An 18,029-nucleotide genomic window follows, 5' to 3' on the forward strand; every position below is an offset into this window, starting at 1 on the left:
TCTGTTATTATTGCTGCCCCAAGACCCCCAAAACTTCATCAAATAAAATTGCCATTGCCCGTCAATCTCTTTGGGCATTCTTATTTATCGTTCCTGCCAATTTTCCGTGCACATTTTTTAAACCTCTGTAAATTTTGCACCCTGAAAGTTGAATATTGGAGCATGCGTTTCATCACTCCCTATGCCACATGCGTGCTCAAGTGAAACCGGGTCAGATTGTGAGCCAATGGGATTATAATTGACAACTTTATGGACTCAGATTGTTCATTGTATTTTTTCTTGCAAATAAAGCTGCATTTTCTGTTTGCCACGGAATATGAAGAAGTGCTTCTATTATTCTTGCAATGATTTGGTATTTATATTTAAGGAAGGCATGCCAAATACTATATGATGTATAACTTGGCCAGTGTTGGAAAAACATCATAATTAGGCATAACGCTATCACATGTGCCATAATTATTGTTTCCTAGCATTTGGGTAATGCATTTTTTAAACACATAAAACACTTATTGAACATAGTTATTGGCAACAAATCATCATGTGTAATGCATATAATAATTCATTTCGGGCTTGATAAAATACCTATGTCATTCTCAAGACCTTTGTCTTTCTGGTACGACTATTACCTGTCATTTCTCTCCCTCTGTCTATCATAACCATCCTACACGTTCTTTGTGCGTTACCACTTTGCATACCTCTTATGAATTGTCCATATCTACTCAAATGAGCCCTTCTCATGATCTTGTCTTTTGCTTATTCATCCAAACCTTCATCGTGTGTCTCTGCAATCGAATCTACAATCTTCTCTTGATCGACAGTTTCTTCAACAATGTCCAAATCATGTGATTCATCTTCATCATTTGCATATTCTTTATCTTCTTCTTACAAATGGGATGTATTCGGGAAAATTCCATGTCCTACATATACTTTGTGGCTATCAGACTCATATTGTTGTTCATTAATTCCATTAGCAGCCTTTGACTTTTCAAGAGATTCATAACAATTAGATGATCTATCATCCAAATAATCTACATTTGTATAAGTTAAACTTTATCCATCAACAAAATATTTATTCTCTAAATCTTTCAAAGTTTCATGAGTACAGGACAGGCTGATATGCATATTCTCTGATTTCTCTCTGAACTGATCTCTTTTAGTCATCTCATCTTCACTGCCAAGAAAAACTGTCTTGGATTTCCTGGTTGTATATAAAATGAGAATCAACTTGCAGGACTTCAAATCTCTCTTCAACCACGTGTCCTTCTATGTGACTCACATCAATTAGGTTTTCCTGGTTAGTATGCTCAACATGAACCAAAAATTCAAATTCTTGTACTTCCACATTCTCAGCATTTAGAGATGCAATATTTGCTGCTTCAATATGAGCTTCTAGGTCATGAACTTCCAATGCACCTAATCTAGATTGAGAAGGAAAATATTCCAAGCTTTCCTTAACTGGGCTTCCTTCTTCGAACCCAATAGAGGATCCTTTTTTTTCAGCTCCAGAGTATTTAACATGTGATAAAATCTCAAACTGTTGAGTTTCTGCATTTTATGTTTGTTGTGTCAATGATAAATTGTTAAGTCTATCTTCAACTTGAATGTTTGAGGGAATTTGAATCACATACTGGTGTTGTTTAAAGTAATTCCCACCTTCAATTGACAGTTCTAAGTATTTTTTCCAGATACTTTGGATCTCGAAGCTGACTTTCATATGTGCATTCATTTGTTGGTGCTACCTGCTTGATGATCAGTTGCTCCTCATCGTGAATTTTCGTTTCTTCTATTTCAATTGCAGATTCCTTGAAAATTGTCACCTCATCCATGGGTATTGAAACCAATTACTCAATGGTAGTTGCATATGCTTCCTCTTCATCCTCTATATTTGTTATCTCATTCATATAACGACCATATTTCACATAAGTAGTATCCTCAACATGTTTTTCAGGCTTATTTTCATATTAATCACACTGACTTGGAAGTGTCTTCTACATGAGAAATTTTCTTATCTTCAGGAATAAGGCCCTTGCACTCTTTATTTGCTACAAACTTCTGGTTAGCCACATTAATTGCAGACTGGATTCCTCTCATTGAAGGCTTCTTAATATCTCTTCTTATAAGAGTTCTACATGAAGACATGGCCTTCTGGTGACTTTCTTTTACATTTAGTTTTTCCTGTGGAGGATACTCAATGTCAACACTCTTTTGGTCTCCACATATTTTTCAAGGTTTAGAGACTCCTACCTTTCTCTATAAATCTTGATTAAGCATAGTTTACTTCACATTAGTGTCAGACCCAGATTGCCTTTGCTTCTCATCAGATGATTTATCTATGTTGACCTTCTTATGACCCTCATTCTTAGGTGCCCCTTGCTTTCGACAAGTTCTTCTTGTTTCAATTTTTGGGCAATGGATTTTCCTCTATGAGTTTTTATGATGAGCCATCTTTTCCATCCCATTTGGCTTGACTACTTCATAGTCCTCACTACAGTCTTTGACATATTCCTCAACGAGATTAGTTTTGTCATGTTCAACATTGAAGTCTACCTCCAACTCCTTTTTCCAATTGAGTTTGTCCTCATGATATTACCACTCCTCCTATGACTTTCTCACTGTTGCTTATTTAATTGTTTCCTCTGAATGTATAGGCATTTGTTTTCTTAACATTTTAAGATCTCACCATGTCCATTATCTTCTCACATTTTATGGGCTTCTCTCCCCCTGGGATGTTTTTGCTCTTCTAACATTGATTGGATGACCACCTTGCTGCTTAGAGCAGCTCCCCCTAAAACCATGATGCCTTCACTATGTCATTGAAGTAACATGTTGTTCCTTTATCTTTGTTGAAATATGGCAACAAGAATATTCCAATTTAATTTGTTCTTGAATTAAATTATGAATTAAAATCGAATTTAGTCTTAATAGCTACTTGGAAATAATTAATTAATTTATTTTAAATTAATTAGTTGGAGAAATTCAAGTTAGAAGTCTTTCTGAAGTCATGCAAGAGTTATCCCTTAAATTAAGGAGATAAGATTGAGTTATATTTGAGTTGTAATTAGTTAACTCAATTTACTGAGTTAAGTCCAGTTAAATTAGTTCCAAACTGTTTGAGGAACTAATAGTGAGTTAATAGTCAGTTGATGCATTAATGCACTCAACTAGTGCTACTCTAGCTAACTAAATATTCCCTCATCAGAAACTCATGCATGTCTATTCTGAGAAAGACCCAGTTGAGATTAATGTCAAGGACAATGTACTATCAGTTGCATGTGTTCTCTCATTGAGAAAACTCATGCATGCAGTTAAGGATTCATCCTTAAAGGATTGCACAGGTTTGAAGGATTGATTATCCACTGGGTGTGAGTGTTCCACTTGGTAACAGGAGAATCATCCACAAGGAACAGTGCAAGGAAATAGGAACTTGGAGGGTAGAGAGGAAGGTTGGAGAGAAGCCAAGATTGCCTGTGAGCATCTGTGAGGATTGTACTGAGAGCTGGCTAGCTGTGAGAGCTAAGGCTTTGTATAATTCCTATGTATTTCCACCATGTATGATAATAAAATAGTGTGGGGTTTTTAGCTGAGGCTTTCCCCAAAGTATTTTCTTGTGTATTGTGCCATTGATTCTTCTTCTTCTGGTTATATTGTTAAGCTCGATCTTTAAGCTTCCACAAATTAATAGTAGAAGTAGGTTATAGTATTTTGCTTTGATTTATATTGCATTATCAAGTTAACCTACATCAGATTTTCTACAATCTTCTTCTTCCACACTTTTGTAGACCGCTTTCTCTTGTTTGCATTTATTTCATAGTTTTCTCTTCTTGAAGTTGCTTCCATCTTTTGTCTAGTTCTCTTTAGAATATATGGAAGCTTACAATCCTTGGCTTTGTGGCCAAGATTATTACACACAAAACATCTTGTGTGGCCAATAAGTATAGAAAATGACGTATTTCTTTTTGCAGTCATGTTTTTCTTCATATACACTTCGCATTCAAACACTTTATGTCCAAATTCATGCCACATAGAACAATAACGATAAAAGGAGTTTATGTACCTAGTTGTTGATATTATCCTTTGTTTGCTTGCTGGATATTACCTTCTTGTTTGTTGCATGTTTTGCTGAATAATATTGATCTTCTTGTTCTTACAATCTGCTACCACATGCCCATGTCCATGGCAAGAAAAACATGTGATGTCTTTCCTAGGAGAAAATAATCTCCTTTGAGATCTTCCAAACTTGTTCAACTCATTTTCAAGAGAGAATGATCTTCTTGTAGTGAACCCTTTCTTTATCTCATTCATTGACTTTTGATATTGCTTCTTGTTTTTGCTTTCTTTACAGCACACGCTGCTGTTAGACTTTTCTTCTGTAGGTCCCTTTAGAGTTGCTTCATTATCATCTTTAATGGTTGCCTTTGCTGAGTTCTTGATGGAAGCAAGTCCTCTTCTAGCTACGTACACAACCTATTCTTTTCTTCTAACTTACTTTTAGCTGAATCAACTTCAGCTTCTAATCTTTTACACTATAGGTCTCTCTCCTTGAATTTACTACTCATCACTTCTTCTAGTCTCCTTGCTTCTTCAAATTGTGTCTTGAGGTAGAAAATTTCCTCCTTGTACTCATGCTCTTTCTCATCACATATCTGCACCAGTTTCTTCAAATCTTTGTTTTCATTCTTCAATCTTTCTATACTAGCCAATGATAAGTCAAGCCTAGCTTGATTTTCATTTGTTTTTTCTTCATGAGAGTCAGGCATATTCACACAGGTAGAGGTTTCATTTATCTGAACACTTTCCTTTTGACAAAGACTTTTCTTCTTCCTCTTTCCCTTTTCATTTTCTGCATTGTTGCTACTAATCTCTCCTTCATGCATGAACTCCAATCTTTCCCAAATTTCTTTTGCAGATTTTAGGTCTATTATTGTATTAAGATCCTTATTATGAAGATTGTTATATATAACACATTTTTCCTTAACATTCCATTGTTTTTCTTGCATAGAGGGAGAGTCTTTACAATAGCTTCCATACACTAGGTCCATAAGCTATCAGTTTGGTTTTACCTTATCTCCCCATTCATGAAAGTTTGATGTACTAAGCACATGTACAATTTGACAGTCCATGACTCAACTAGAACTACCTTCAATTTATTAGGCTTACACTGAAGGAACTGACTCTAATACAAATTGATGAAAACTTGACTATAATGAGAGGGGGGAGGTGAATCAGTTTAGTACATTCATGGATATTAAATTATTTTCTTCAATCTCACTAACGAAACCATTACATGAAAAACTTAGTAAATGATGACCAATAGATTGAATATGTGAACAACAATTAATAAGAAAACTAAAACATCATATCAACACATAATAATAACACATATTGACACCAGATATATGTGGAAACCCATAAAGTGAGAAAACCACAATTTTATTATTGTTGTGATGCAAAGGCAAGCTCCTACTCCTTATTACATTTGATTTTTTGCATGCCCTAACCTGCAGGAGGCTATTACCTCAATTTTCTCCAAGCTGCAACATGCAAAGAAGCTCAAACTCTCATATGTTTATTGAGGTTACAACCCACAGGAGGCTCCTACCTCAACCAACTATAACTGGATATTTATCAAGCCTCAACTTGAAAGGATACCAACATCCCCTGCTGCAAACAAGAATAACAAAGTGTTGGTTTACCTGATCATAAATTCTCAATATTTCCATCTTCATTTATGCATCTTCTTCTCTTCAAATCTGCTTCACATCAGCTTCATAAGTGCCAGGTAACTAATTCATAATAGTTCAATCAACTCTCTCACATCCTTCCATTCTCTAACCTCTCAATGCCTTCCAAAATCACATCTTTTATAAAGATAGTTTGCTGGCTATTTGTATACCACATAGGAATATTAAGTGAATAGGATTGAGTCTTTTCCTTCCACTCATTCGTTTCCAAACTCTTCATATCTTGAATATTAGAACACAAAAATAAATAATCCATCCAATATTAATTTCATCCACATGCAATCATTAAATGCATCAACCTAATGCCAACATCAAATACCAATATTTATCATTAATGCATCACAACAATCTTTGCCTTTGCCTTGGAGCCTTGCCTTTGCATCACAACAATTTAGCTCAATCAACAATTTCACATCACAACAATTTCTTCAATATAGAAATCTTTGCAACATTATCCAAGCATATCATAACTCCTTTGTGCTGCTCCCTTGCTTGTTGGTCTTGTGTTGCTCCTTTGACTTATTTCACTGCTTCTTGCTCTGTTGGGTCCCTATAATACTAGTGATTACCCCATTACTATTGTAGTTATACCCCTTATTTATATTGATGTACCCATGTAGTGCCCATATTGTTACTATTGTGCCACATAGAAGCCCACTATTGTTATTGTTGTGCCCTACAATATTATTGTTATGTAGGCTCTGATTGTATTGGGACCACTTAGACTCCTATATATAGAAAGGAGGTATTTTCATTTGTATCATCCAAGAATTGTTCATTTATGTAATGTAAAGGAGGTTGCCCCCTCGAAGAGGCTGAATTCTAAGGCGTTGATCTTTCTTTTCTATCTTTTCTTGAGCTGGTTTCATAACATTTGGTATCGGAGCTTTGGATTCTAGGGTTTCGCTGCTCCAAACAAGTCATCGTGGCATTTTCGCTATAAATTTTTTTTCTGTGACGTTTCAGAAGTCGCAAAAAAAACCCATTTGAGAAGACATCGCGCTGAACCTTGGGTCCGAATTTCAGATCTTTTCGCGTGCTATTTTTGGAGATATGATCTCAGGAAGTTGGTCTTTTTGATGACTCCTGAATTACACTCAAAACAGGTGACCTGGGGAAAAGCGTCATAACTTTCTTTCTGAGCATCGGATTGAAGTTTCGTAAGAAGGTACAGAAAGAGGACGGACTGTAGTTTCTTGTGGGTGTTTTTCAGATCCAAAGGTCGAAACAGTGACTCGTGGCACGTCGTACAACTTCGCTCTACTGAACCAGTCTAAAAGCAAGTCACCGTGGGAGATTTCACATAACTCTTCCTTGGAGAATCCAATTTGGCTCAGACTTGTGGCATTGGAAAGAGGACGCAGAAGGCTACTACAGGTAGCAATTTCAGAATTGGATGATCCGAAATTACAGAGATACATCAGATTCAATATCAGGCTTCTATAAAGTGAAAAAATGTGTGTAGTTTTTTTTTTTTTAATTTTTGTGTAAGCTTGGTTTAACAGAATTCAAAGGGCATAGTAAAGCATTATTATCGGTAACTGATGCCCCGAGGAAAGAAAATGCAAACACCTAGTAAGGAACCTGAAAGCTCTAGCATGACTCATGAAGAAGAGGAAGAAATGCTACATGATATATCAAAATTACAAGAACAAGTGCAACAAATGTCACACTCACAAAAGCTAACAGAAGCTAAGATAAGTGGCGTGGAATCTAAGGTAAATGGAGTGGAATCTAAGATAAAGGGCATGGAAGCTAAGATGGAGGATTCGATGGCAAATTTGAAGATAGATTTGAATACAAACATGGAAGAATTGAAGAAGTTGCTACAAGAAAGGGTCACTAATGGTGAAAAGGTAGTAAAGGAAACTCATGATGAGGACAAAAGAAATGTTAATCATGATTCCATAGACTCTAATGTTGGATCAAAGACTCACCATGTTCCAAAAATCGATATGAGGAAGTTTGATGGCAAGGATCCCGCCACATGGATATTACAGATGGAGCAATTTTTCGATCTCAATAATGTGCAAAACACACAAAAGGTACGTATGGCAACTTTATATTTGGAACCAAATCAGTTTGTATGGTATCAATGGCTTTGTTCTCATAAACCATTTATCACTTGGGCCACTTTTACGGAAGAATTAATAGCACATTATGAGGATACAAAAAGCAACACTTTTTTTAGCCAATTGATAAGTCTCAAACAAAAGGGTTCAATAATGGAGCACATTGAGGAGTTCCAAAAATTGAACATAAGGGTAAAAGATATCCCAGAAGATCATAGGATTGATGTGTTCATAGGGTCTTTAAAGGATAATATCCAACATGATGTGCGCCTTTGGGAACCTGATTCATTAGAGAAGGCATTCAGGTTAGCAAGAAAAATGGAAAGCAAAATTATGGCAACTAGGAAGCATACCATTCACAACTATAAAGAAGGAACTGTTGTTGCCCATAGTATTCCACAACCTACAAGGTTGACACCACAACAATTGGAAGAAAAAAGAGCAAAAGGGCTTTGTTACAATTGTGATAGCAAATACACAAAAGGTCATAAATGTGCTGAGAAGAAATTATTCTACATAGATTGTGAAGAGGAAGAAGAAAAGGAGCAAGAAAGGTCAAAAGAAGAGGATATATTCCAGGAACAAAGCCTAGATGAAGAACAAATAAATCCAACCATATCTTGTAATGCATTGGCGGGAATTACCACTCCTCAAACCATCAAGATAGAAGGACAAATCAAGAAGAAAAAGGTAATAGTGTTGATTGATTCAGGAAGCACCCACAATTTTATTCATTGTAGGGTAGCAAAAGAATTGAATTGCTTCCTATATCCAGCTCCAGAGTGTCAAGTGATGATTGCAAATGGAGGAACAATAAATTGTTCTGGAAAGTGCCATAATATCAAGCTATCCATGGGAGAATATGTATTGACTAGCCCAATGCTTTCCATTCCAATGGGAGGTGCTGATGTTGTACTAGGAGTCCAATGGCTACAATCCTTGGGTACAATAGCTTTTAATTTTCAAGAACTTTTCATGAAATTTTCTGTGGAAGGAAAGGAAGTTGAATTAAGGGGTATTGTAGGGAAACCAGGAAAGATAATGAGCTCTAATGGAATGACAAAGCTTCTAAAAAAGGAGCAAAGAGGTGTAATTGCACAATTATGTTCACTAGATGTTTCCACATTAGAATCATCTATTTCTCCAGATCTCCAAAAAGTCCTGGACAATCATTCCAAGGTATTTGATACTCCCAAAGGTCTCCCACCTATGCGTGATCATGATCATGCTATTCATCTGATTCCAGGAAGTGTTCCTCCAAACATCAGGCCGTACAGATATCCATATGTCCAAAAAAGTGAAATTGAACGTATGGTTGCAGAAATGTTAGAGGCTGGTATAATTCAACCGAGTCAAAGTTCTTTCTCAGCTCCAGTAGTATTGGTGCACAAGAAGGATGGATCATGGCGCATGTGTCCAGATTATAGGGAGCTCAACAAGCTCACTATTAAAGATAAGTTCCCCATTCCTGTTATTGATGAATTACTGGATGAATTGCATGGATCAATTTACTTCACCAAGTTGGATCTTCGTTCGGGATATCATCAAATTAGAATGAAGGTCGAAGACATTCCGAAAACAGCATTTAGAACTCATGAGGGTCATTATGAATTTCTGGTCATGCCTTTTGGCCTTACCAATGCACCTTCAACATTTCAAGGTTTGATGAATTCAATTTTCAAACCATTCCTTAGAAAATTTGTGTTAGTATTTTTTGATGATATACTAATCTACAGCAAGTCTTGGAAGGATCATGTTGAACATGTTGACAGGGTGTTACAACTATTGGAGGAGAAACAATTATATGCAAAAAGATCCAAATGTTTCTTTGGAGTCCAGGAGGTGGAATATTTGGGTCATATTGTATCTCATGAAGGAGTTAAGGTAGACCCTAGCAAAATTAAAGCCATTAAGGAATGGAAAATCCCCACATCCATAAAGCATCTGCGAGGATTTCTTGGGTTGACAGGGTATTATCGCAAGTTTGTTAAGAATTATGGGAGAATAGCTGCACCTCTAACAACATTATTGAAGAAAGATTCATTTTCATGGAATTCGGAAGCAACAAAGGCCTTTGAACATCTTAAAGAGGCAATGTGCCAAGCACCGGTCTTAGCTACGCCGGACTTCACAAAAACCTTTATTGTGGAATGTGATGCTTCAGGAAATGGAATTGGTGCTGTTCTAATGCAAGATGAAAGACCCATTGCTTTTGAAAGTCGTCCAATCAAGGGAAAGTTTTTAAGAAAAGCTATTTATGAGAAGGAAATGTTGGCAATACTCCATGCACTTAAGAAATGGCGACCCTACCTAATGGGAAGACACTTCAAGGTAAAAACGGATCATGATAGCCTTAAATACTTTTTAGAACAAAGATTATCCTCTGAAGAGCAACAAAAGTGGGTCACGAAGATGTTGGGTTATGACTTTGAAATCATCTACAAAAAAGGGAAGCAAATGTGGTGGCAGATGCACTCTCAAGAAAGGATGAGGATGTGGAAGCATTGTTGTGTGCCATTTCTATTATCCAACCAGATTGGATAAACGAAGCAAGGGAGGAATGGAAGAACGACGAAGAAGTGTGGGCACTTATTCAAAAGCTACAACAAGATTCCAGTACTTCTGATACATTTAGCTGGAAAAATGATTCGCTATGGTACAAAGATCGCTTATACCTATGTAAGAATTCCCAGCTAAAACAAAAGATTCTTATGGAATTGCACACTTCTCCTTAGGAGGGCACTCAGGATTTTTAAAAACTTACCACAGGGTTAAGAAGGAATTTTTTTGGGATGGCCTTAAATCAGATATTCAAAAGTTTGTGGCGGAATGTTTGGTTTGCCAGCAAAATAAAGTTGAAACAATTAAGACACCGGGTCTATTACAACCTTTATCCATTCCAAGCTAACGTTGGGAGGAGGTTTCAATGGATTTTATCACAGGTTTACCCAAGTCTGAGGGAAAGAGTGTCATCATGGTGGTAGTTGACAGACTTACGAAGTATGCACACTTTTGTGCATTATCACATCCATTTAAAGCCAGTACAGTTTCTACTGCATTTATGGAAACAGTTCAAAAGCTACATGGAAACCCAAAGATTATTGTAAGTGACAGAGATCCCATTTTCACTGGAAATTTTTGGACAGAATTATTTTCTTGTCTTGGTACTCAGTTAGCTCATAGCTCATCTTATCATCCTCAATCTGATGGGCAAACTGAGATAGTAAACAAATGTTTGGAAGGATACCTTCGTTGCTTTGTATCTGATAAACAGACACAATGGGTCAAATGGTTGCCTCTGGCTGAATGGTGGTATAACACTTCCTTTCATACAACAACAAAAATGACCCCATTTATGGCACTTTATGGGTATCAACCACCATCCATCACATCATATTTAAGAGAAAATTCTAAGGTTCAGGCAGTGGAACATCACATCGAACATCAACAACAAGTCCTCCAACTCTTAAATGATAACCTTGTGTTGGCACAGAATAGAATGAAACAACAGGCAGATCAGCATCGCAGTGAAAGAAGTTTTGATGTAGGTGATTGGGTATTCCTACGGCTACAACCATATAAGCAAATGTCCCTCAAGCAAGCTAAGAAGGATAATAAATTATCACCAAAGTATTATGGTCCGTACAAGGTGTTGCAAAAGATTGGTACTATGGCATACAAATTGGAGCTTCCTGCAGCTTCTCAATTGCACCCAGTTTTCCATGTTTCATGCTTAAAGAAGGTTATAGGCGACAAGCTCCCAGTTCAAACAATATTGCCAGAACTTGACGAAGAAGGAAAAATTATATTGGAACCGGAAGCAGTTATAGAAACAAGAACTCGACAGCTACGAAATCGATCAATTTCAGAGTACCTTATCAAGTGGAAGAACTTATCCGCTGAAGATTCCACATGGGAGGACGAGAATTTTATGCAGAAGTATCCTGAACTACTCAAGCGTTGAGGACAACACTTTTTTGAAGGAGAGGGGCATGTTGGGTCCCTATAATACTAGTGATTACCCCATTACTATTGTAGTTATACCCCTTATTTATATTGATGTACCCATGTAGTGCCCATATTGTTACTATTGTGCCACATAGAAGCCCACTATTGTTATTGTTGTGCCCTACAATATTATTGTTATGTAGGCTCTGATTGTATTGGGACCACTTAGACTCCTATATATAGAAAGGAGGTATTTTCATTTGTATCATCCAAGAATTGTTCATTTATGTAATGTAAAGGAGGTTGCCCCCTCGAAGAGGCTGAATTCTAAGGCGTTGATCTTTCTTTTCTATCTTTTCTTGAGCTGGTTTCATAACATGCTCCTTGCCTTACTACCTCTCGCTGCTCCGTTTCCATCACATCTTTGCTTCTTTGCTACCTCTTCACTGCACTTTTGCCTTCTTTGCCTTGTTGCTCCCGCATACCTTTCTGCTCTCATTGCTCCTTTGCCATCAATGACAATAATGCCAACATAATATTCATAACCATGATGTTTTGGAATATATAATTAATAAAAATACAAAAACTTAATAAATTTAATAAATAAACATATAATTAAAACTAAAAATATCTCTAAATATAGAAACGTGAAACATACATAATGTAATATAAATAGTAGCTATAAATTAAGATCCGATTAATAATATAAATTAAAATAATGTGTCATATTTATAACCATTATATTTCAAAATATCATATTTAAATCTAATTAATAATCATATAAAATTTTGATATTTACAATATTTTTTTTTCAAATTTATATATTTATTTATAAATATCATCAATGTTATGCCTATTATATTAAAAATACATTATAAAAATTACAAAACACCTCAAAGAAAAATGTAGCATATATATGTAACTATATGCATTATCAAGATTTTAGTAAAATTATAAATAAGAACAATTTTATATAGAAAGATGTGAAATTTATCTAGAAAATGAATAATATTATTAAGAACTAGCATAGATCCATCTTAACTTTGGATCTACTAAGTGTAGAGAGGAATTGAATTTCTGAAGGTGCAAACCTTTCCTAAAATTTTGCAATAAAATGAGGTTTTCATATTTAGAGATTTGATCCCTCTTGGTGCTTGGTAGATTCAGAGATAATATTGATCTATGTTGATTTATGTGCGATGTTGTTTATCCCTTAGAGATATTTTAGGATTTGGGCAATGTAGAATCCCCTATATTCTAAGAATTCCATTTCACATGTTTACATGTGAAGTTATAATGTTCATGAAAATTATTATCAAAATACAAATCATAGTTGTAAAGATTTTCATTAAAACATGGAAATTATAACTCTAGAAATTATATCTCATACATAGTAAAAGAAATAAATTTGAAATTGGACATATCTTCACCTCTCACCATAATACTCTTATAAAATATAAACAAATTATAAAGCCACAACTAACTTCTAAACGAAATGGTCTTTTCTATTGGAATTCTACGATACAATTTGAAACAAGATTTTAATTTTTATTGTTTAGATTACCTTTTTGAATGCATAAATAGATTCAACGCCTTCAAAAACCTTTGGGGCACTCGTATTCTATAGATTAAATAACATAAACTCAAGTTTTTAAAAATCTCTACCAGATTTTTGTTAAAATTAACCAAACAAATACCCTCAAAACATGATTTCATCTATTAATTAAACTACACTATCACAAAATATCACCATAATAACTATTACATCATCCTATAATATCTTGGACACTTAACCATTAATATTAAAAAGCAACACATTAATCACATTTTAACCAAATACCAAAAAAAATACCTATATTATCACCTCAACTCATTAAACATTTAAATTACATTTAAAAAATGATAATAAAAGTTTTCCTAAATAATTGAAATATAAAACCTAACATAGCTAATATTCCATACCTCTTTTACTTAATCATAAACCTCATTAGCCACTGAGTAGTTCATAAATATTTTTATAATCATCATCGAGTGATACATTCAACGGAGTATTGACCGCCCATGATATTAGTGGACCTTCGCTATGGAATTCCCTTGAATTCCCTTCACCCGTCAGTCACATGTTACACATCCTGAGAACACAAGCGTGACCCCCTTTCACATTATTATACTTGCTGCAAACATAATATATTATAACCGCCGCAGGGAGGATATATTGGGTTGAGTTTTTTTGCTTAATTAATTATTAGTTAAATAGTTTGTTTTAATATATTTATTTTAAATATGATTGTTTAATTTATTATTTTATTATAATTAGGCCAATAGGTCTTCCTATGAATAAACAATCGTCTAACGATTTATTCTCTTCAATCAATCAGTTGAGACACTTTCAACCGTTGATTTGAAGTGTGGTTTTTGTTGCCGATTTTACAATCAGTTGTTACGTATTTTTCATCTACCTATTTAACGTGCTCTGTCTTTTTCCCAATATCGGTTGAGTTTCCTTCCACTAACACTTGAAAAAAACAAGAAACATCAGCATTCGCCGCAGTTTCCCAATAAAAATCTTTCTGGGTTTGCTTGGCATTTCACGACGAACCCCGGGGGCTCCTATCTCCTCTGCCTCTCCAGCCCATAAAGCCTCTCCTCTGGTAAAACCCTGTGTCTTCTGATCGTTTTCGTCCCATTATTTCTTTTGTTTTTCTCAGCAAGATTTTGTGAAAATTTATTGTATGGAAGGACTTGTTTTGTTGGGCTTCTATTCATTCTAGTTAGACTCCCATCTCATTGTTTCTTTTGCATGTCTCAGAATATATTAAAGGTTTTTCTGATCGACGATATGAGAAAACCTGAAACCAAAAAGAGGAAGGAGGTGGAGGAGGCAGTTGTGATTGAAGATATCGCACAACCTATAATGAAAAAGAGAAAAAAGGAGGACGAGGAGGCAGGGTCTCCCCGGGGTTCTGCGCCAATCTTGCCTCATGGTAAAAAGTACCAGATCATTCCTGGCGAAAGAAATATGGTAATCATAACCCCCTGTTTAATTTTGAGGTTTACGGCTCTCGGTAGGGCTCGCTGGTTCTTTGTAGATGACGGTGCGGTATTTGTCTCGTAATTTTAATTATATCTCTACTGAAATTGGAGTTGATAGATATTTTCGTGTATTTTTAATTTTATTTTAATTCAGATAGAGGCTTGTATTTGCAGAGGGATTTGTGGCAAGCGGCATTTCCTGGTGGCAGTGAGGTTAATATAATTTGTTGACCATTACAATTTGTGCACATGCGATATTGCGGCATTTCCTGGTGGCAGTGAGGTTAATATAATTTGTTGACCATTACAATTTGTGCACATGCGATATTTTATTTATGCAGGTGTCTTTTATAAAAATGTGAATGGGAACCAGTGCCCTTCACTCCTCCACCCGTTGACGTGGGTTACTTGTGACTGTCAAAGATGGAAACAAGAATTCTTGTCCTTCTGTAAAATTGTGCATCCTTAAATTGAATTTAGGTATTTTGTTAATTCTGTCAAAAATGGAAGCAGAAACTTTTGTCTCTCTGTAAAATTGTGCATCCTTAAATTGAATAAGGAATTTGTTAATCTATGTGAATGCATCTTCCCTCTTAATCAGGGTCATTCCTGAATCCATAACGTCTCCTAATTTGCAGTAGGCGCTTTGAAATATTTAATCTGCTGTAAATATCACAGAGATTAGCTTTGTCCTTCTGTTATTATTGCTGCCCCAAGACCCCCAAAACTTCATCAAATAAAATTGCCATTGCCCGTCAATCTCTTTGGGCATTCTTATTTATCGTTCCTGCCAATTTTCCGTGCACATTTTTTAAACCTCTGTAAATTTTGCACCCTGAAAGTTGAATATTGGAGCATGCGTTTCATCACTCCCTATGCCACATGCGTGCTCAAGTGAAACCGGGTCAGATTGTGAGCCAATGGGATTATAATTGACAACTTTATGGACTCAGATTGTTCATTGTATTTTTTCTTGCAAATAAAGCTGCATTTTCTGTTTGCCACGGAATATGAAGAAGTGATTCTATTATTCTTGCTACATGTAATGTTAGCAATGATTTGGTATTTATTTATTTTTGTTTTTGTCTTCCGGTCTTTTTATTTGGTATTAACCATGGTTTTTTAACGTCTCTATAGACATAGTCTTCGGAATGGCTGTGGTCATTTAATTTCCAACTTCTAAGTTTTCCCTTTGACATTTAAGGTTTATAATGTCATATTTAGCACGGTTTCGAATATTATATTTTGACTTTCTAATTGCACTATACAATTATGGTTTTCAATGTAGTATCATTCTATATATGTATATTATTCTTTATAAAATATAATAATATCATGGTTTCTAATGGAATTAACTTTTTAATAGCAATATATCAACATGTTTTTTAATATTATGTTTTGACTTTCTAAATGCAATATACAATTATAGTTTTCAATGAAATATATTGGTAGGGGATAGTCCTGGTGGTTATTGCCTTGGTCACTACCAACCTTCGTATATGCTTGGCCATTTATAGAGGTTTCTTGATTTTGGGTAATTAACTTAACCTCTTGATTTTGGGTAATTAAATTACTCTAAAATGAAATAAGACATTCAATGTGTTCCTTGTAATATAGATATAAACAAAACATGTAAAGAAAAGTAATTGCACAATGATCCAATCCAAGAAAACAAGGTTTTTCACAAACCAATTAAGTCTTTCAACATTTCGGCTTATTTGCTTATATCAAACATTTGTGCAGGGTTTCAACCAATTAACATTTCATTGAGTATGTATTTACAAATCAATGATTTCGGGATCAAATCCCACAAAGCAATTCTATACCTACTTTTCAAATTCCTTCAAGCTTTTGAAAGTAAAACCAATGAATTATCAATATAATTTTACCATAAAAAACAATTAGAAAACTTTTAGCTAGCTCAACAATTGCAATTTAATAATCCTATCGGCCTCTCTTTGTACCTTTTGGGACAATTGATTTCCTATACAAAGAGAGAGTATTTTATAGTATCTCTCTCAACTAAGAGACTTTTAGGGACTCTCTCAATCCACTAAGAGTCTTATAGGGAATCCGATTGATTTTTTTAAAAAAGTAGAATCTATCTACTCAAAATTTAAGGGTGCCTTAAACGATCTAATTTGGCCATTCTAGAGCCTTCGACCATCATCCTTGAACCTTGAACCTTCGTATTTTATTAGAGTTCGGTGTCTGACCTGTTCATACCCTGCCCTTTGTCCTTGAGACCCTTTCAAAATGAGCCTACTTTTCAAGTTGTGACCTGCCCATAACCTGATCTTTATGAGCCAACTTTTTGAGAGCCAATTTTTTGAGAGCTATTTTAAATGAGCCTACTTTTCAAGTTGTGAGCTGCCCATAACCTGCCCTTTCAAGTTGTGACCTGCCCATAACCCCGAAGTATAGATTTTCTTCAACATTTAAATGGCATTCGCGGAGATTAAAATTTGATCTCCAGCCTCCGGCCTCTCCATCCAACCTCCAACCTCCAGCCTGTTCGGCCTTGAAACTTGATTAATGATACCTTGCAGACTTGATTAATGATACCTTGAAACTTGTTTACTGATTCCTTGGGATTCATGATATTGGTTTTTGACTTATCCTTCAGCTGGACAAGCTGTCAACCTTTTGACTTGCAGACTTGATCATATCCCAAAGGATGTTCTTTTTCTTATATGACTTTTTTTTGCTAATTATACTATACATTCAAATATAATTTTATTAAATATTGTTATACCATCAAAATATTATGGTTCTTGTTTTTGGGATGATTAATATAAATTAAATGGTCGGAAATAGGTTCGTGGCCAATGACGACATGTAACATGACAAGATCCTGACACAGAAAAATTATGCTTTAAATTCCATGACATGTCATCACTTAATCTCCCGATGTGAGTTACAAAATATGAACGGTCAAAATGTGTAAATAGCCTCAAAATTTGATTTGGGAAATTTGAGCGGTTGGTGTGTAGTAGAATGGACGGGTCATCAGTTCCGCTTCTGTGCATTGTTTTCTTACGATTTCATCCAAAATCAGTGCTAGTATTTGAGATCTTAACATCTTTCCACGCTAGTTTTTTTTTTTTTTTTATTAATTTTAAACTACTATTTTTCTTTATTATTAATATAAATATACGCACACATGTATGGTAAAGTGCTTATTAATATACAGGCCCCAATTGGAATGGCGAATCCTATTTCCAACCCCATTGAA

The sequence above is a fragment of the Pinus tabuliformis genome, chromosome 4_1, assembly GCF_031772625.1.
Source record: "Pinus tabuliformis cultivar Carrire ecotype Pingquan chromosome 4_1, CPIR1, whole genome shotgun sequence".
Taxonomy (NCBI): Eukaryota; Viridiplantae; Streptophyta; class Pinopsida; order Pinales; family Pinaceae; genus Pinus; species Pinus tabuliformis.